This window comes from Pavona decussata, unplaced genomic scaffold (assembly GCF_977016875.1).
Source record: "Pavona decussata unplaced genomic scaffold, jaPavDecu1.1 SCAFFOLD_106, whole genome shotgun sequence".
Lineage (NCBI taxonomy): Eukaryota > Metazoa > Cnidaria > Anthozoa > Scleractinia > Agariciidae > Pavona > Pavona decussata.
The window spans coordinates 1,972,390-1,976,572 of record NW_028145520.1 but is presented as its reverse complement, the minus strand read 5'-3'; the positions used below and the strand labels follow the sequence as shown (position 1 = coordinate 1,976,572).

The 4,183-nt window shown below is 40.1% G+C and overlaps 1 pseudogene; it reads right to left on the bottom strand.

Moving 5' to 3' along the window:
• Positions 1–282: 282 nt before the first annotated feature.
• On the bottom strand, positions 283–2,443 carry LOC146471195 (uncharacterized; annotated as a pseudogene).
• Between the last annotated feature and the right edge of the window lie 1,740 nt (positions 2,444–4,183).

Below are 4,183 nucleotides of genomic sequence, written 5' to 3'. Positions count from 1 at the left end.
CTTATCATGTTTGCCTTCAATGAAAAGGTTTTTCAAGAGTTAGCCTGTAAAGATCCTCCTATCCTCCTTCTTTCTCCAATGCTGCAAGGCAGATGGAAAGCCAAATTGCTCAAGATCTTCCCCTCCAACAGAGACAACTATAAAGTGACAAACTCTTTCAGAACCAAGTCTGTTTGGGACAGACGTCTTGAGGCTATTCTGAAGACGGAACCCTCGCTCGCAATTTGCTGTTTGTATAGGACCTATTAAACCCAGAGATGCAAGTGTAATCAAATTTGGGAATTAATCTTTGTGGTACTTATTGATTAAGTTCCACAGTGGTACCATTCTGTCCCTGGGATATCCAGCATTGACTACAAGTGGCTTGATCTTTGCCCACTTATCTGCAGTTTTGTCTGGACCAATCACTGCTGCAGTTTTGCAAACCACATCTCCATGCCTATATACACAATAAATTTGGTTTTTAAAATTTTGTATTGGATGACAAACTACCTATGTGATCGCTTTCAGTATGTCCAAGCTAAGACATTAACAACCATTCGGGATAGATGTTCTTTATCAATAGCTGGTGGCAGATGTTCCCTTACCTGTGTTTTTACCGGTCTTTGGAGTTGAACTGGCTGGGCTTTTTCTGGGCACTCTTGTGTGCCCGGCTGTATCCTAAAAGAGGACGTTGCTTAGGTGTTTTCTGACTTGATGTTCTGTCATATGGTCTGTCATAAGGCTTAAAGTTTGAGTGGTGAATTTTTTGTCTTCCTGCCTTCGTGAAACCATGGCTTGATGTTGGAGTGTCAGAGGTTTTCTGCATTTGGCGGCCTACTTTCTTTGCCTCAGAAATTTCCTTCAAATGCTTTGATAGGTAATCACCAAAAAACTTCGTTGATGGTTTAATTTCATCCTTACATAATCTTGTGTATGGAGGATTTGGGTCAGGTTTTATGAGCTCTCGTCGCTTCATCTTGAGTTTTAAATTCACATTAGCAAGAAGAGCAATGCTATCCACGACATGATCAAAAATCTTACGTGTATTTGGCGTTGTTCCAGTGTGAAGATCCTTCACCAGCTGGTCACCTAAGATAGACAGGGCTGATAAGCTCTGAACAAGCGGTTCTTGCACGTGCTGGAAAGCTAGCAGGTCACCTAAGATAGACAGGACTGATAAGCTCTGAACAAGCAGTTCTTGCTTCCGCTGGAAAGCTAGGTCAACTGTTCTGCTGCGGCGTGAGGGCAAATCCCCAAATCTCCTCATTAATTGTAGTAAGCGATAGGAACTTGCCATTCTCTGGAGGGTGGTATTTTTCTATTCGTTCTTTCACTGTTTCTGGTGAAAGACCTCCAGTGGCCATGTTAACTACCAAGCCAGCAATCGTTTCTGCTATGGCAGTAGATTTCTCTTTAGACTGCACAAATGCCTGAATCAGGCTATCAAGGATATCATCCTGCGACCCTGAGTCAGGGCATGAGGGAGTTTTGCCGCGTTTTCACTGCGAATAGAAACTTTCCCATGGGAAAAATGGCAGAAGTTTTCCTTCTTCTTTGTATTTTTTTGACTGTGCCTTGTATTCCAAGAAGGCAGCTGTACAGCGCTTCTCGATGGTTCTGACCGCTGGCTTTCCCGTACCATCCTTCTTTAATATTGTTATTGCCTTATACTTTTCCTTGTCCATAATCTTTAGTTCACATTTTCCATTGAAGTCTCGTATGGTGTTTTTGTTGCTACGAACACTTATAGTTTATGACTGACTAATTATAAAGAAATGTCATCTTAAAAGTAGAAATTACAATGGAGCCAAAATTGTAACAGTTTTTACAACAACAAAGCTAAGGGACAGACCATTACTTTTTTGACGAGTGGGGTTGGAAAATTTTCACATGCAAACAATTATTTTATATGCGGGACTACTGCAAACAATTTATTTTGTGTCTCCGACCAAGTGCCAAACTGCCAGGAAACAATTTTTTCTTTGTTTTTTTCTTGCATACAATTTATTTCAGTGTTTATACCCTCTGCAAACAATTTATTTCAAAATTTTCCAACCCTCCCCCCCTCCCCTTGACAAAAAATCGTCCATCCTTAAGATACATTTCAGTGCGCATAGAAACTTTCCGATGGGAAAAATGGCAGAAGTTTTCCTTCCTCTTTGTATTTTATGGACTGTGCCTTGTATTCCAAGAGGGCAGCCCTACAGCGCTTCTCGATGGTTCTGACCGATGGCTTTTCCGTACCATCCTTCTCTAATTTTGTTATCGCCTTATACTTTTCCTTGTCCATAATCTTTAGTTCACATATTGTAATGAAGTCTTGTATGGTGTTTCTGGCTACACCATACGAGTCCATGGCCTGGGCGAGGGAGCACTTCTCTTCGTTTAAGATTCGGAGGACACTGTTATACTGAATGTGTATAAAACTTAGATCCAGTTCCGTTACTGTAAGGCAAACCATAATAGAAGAAAAACGTTAATAAAGCTGAAAATTTAATCTTTATACATAAAATTTCATATACATAAAATTTCTTTCATTGTTTGTGCTATATATATATGGTACATTTTGAAATGACTTTCTCCTTTGCCAAATGCACTGAACTGACTTTATCTAGACCGGTGGTGGGGTTACTTTCACAAGGTCTGCCTTGTATACTCAATTAATCATGAAGAACGCTAAAACGGCCGCACTGGAGACTTTAGGTATACCAGTTTGCATCAGATTGATTCTCCTCTAAACTAAACAGTACAACAGTACTTACAATAGTATTAAGAAAGCCTACAATGAAAAGGGTAAAATTTTACTTACCATACTTTACCCCTCTTTTCACCTTTCCTTTTCTTTTGTTTTCTTGTCCCTTTTCTTCCTCTTCTTCTCCTCTTCTCATCTTCTCCGTCATCAGTTTCACTGGTGTCGTCGGTGTCACTGGTGTCATTGGTGGTTTCCATGACAAAGGAAGTGTTACGTTTGCCTAATGTAAAATAATCTAGTTTAGCTAAAAAAAATGCCTATTCATTAAAAACGCAGAACTAGAGTTAAATGGCACGACTACACACGGAATGTAACTTAAGATTCGTTGGATACACAATACCCCTGTTTTCCTCTGGGACATTAGGGGCTGGCCATTTGACTTTTGAGGGTGAGGTTTGGTGATTTGGTTTGGGCAAGAATATTTTTCCGAAGTCAACTACTGTGATAGCTAATTTTTTCCTATTTTTTCGCTGTGAATATAAGACTCTCGACTCCTTGCAAGTTTGTTTATTGTTCATATTTGCTGGATATTTTATTTCTGAATGGACAGTCCTACCTCAAAATTCAATTGGCCAGAACCTAAGTGCGGGCAGAACATGCGAGCGCACATATCATTAGCCTCCCACATTGAGATGCACGTGGAAATATTTCTCCCCTACAAGTAAATATAAGGATGTGAAACTGACCGAACTTAAACTTTAAAAGAGTTTCCGATAGTAATAAATCTTAAGCTGAAATTCCTCGAAACTCTGACGCGTAGGCCCTCGTTTTGGATTAACCAAGCAACCACACGTTCCTTGTATTTGCTTGTGGTCTTTGTGTGTCAGATAAGAGGAGAGAGATGAAGTCTCTCTCTATAGCATTGCAGCTATAATATTAAAACACGAAGGGGCAACTTCTGATGTTTTAATATAGCTTTTAAACTTTTAGGATTAAGCCCATATAAAAAGTCGACCCAGCCCCATAACCGAAAGATCAGCATAACAAGCCAATTGCACGGTTATAATTAGTTTGGAAAGGGCTATTAGTGTGTATCTCTTATTAGAGTTTTAATTTTCAGTCCTCTGTGCATATAGACATTAGATATGACCGCATGACCGAACGAACAGCAACAAATGCCAATTACCCGGTTGTTTTTTGAATTGAGGGCTTCTTGGTAATGTTTTCATACAGCTGTTAAATGGTTTAATTTTATTCTTTATAACATGTTTATGCCCATGGATAGCAAAAAGAACTGGGCAAGCGGAGGAACAACTGATCAAACCAGAAACGTAAATGAACGAACAAACGGAAGCCTGAGCGAATGAACATCCAAACGGACGAACGGATGGCCGAATGAATGAGTTAACGAACACCGATCCACCGAGCGCTCGCCGGTAAAAACAGACGAACGAAACACCGAGTGAAGGAACCCGCAAAACGAGATGAACAGCTGAACGACCGAGTGGA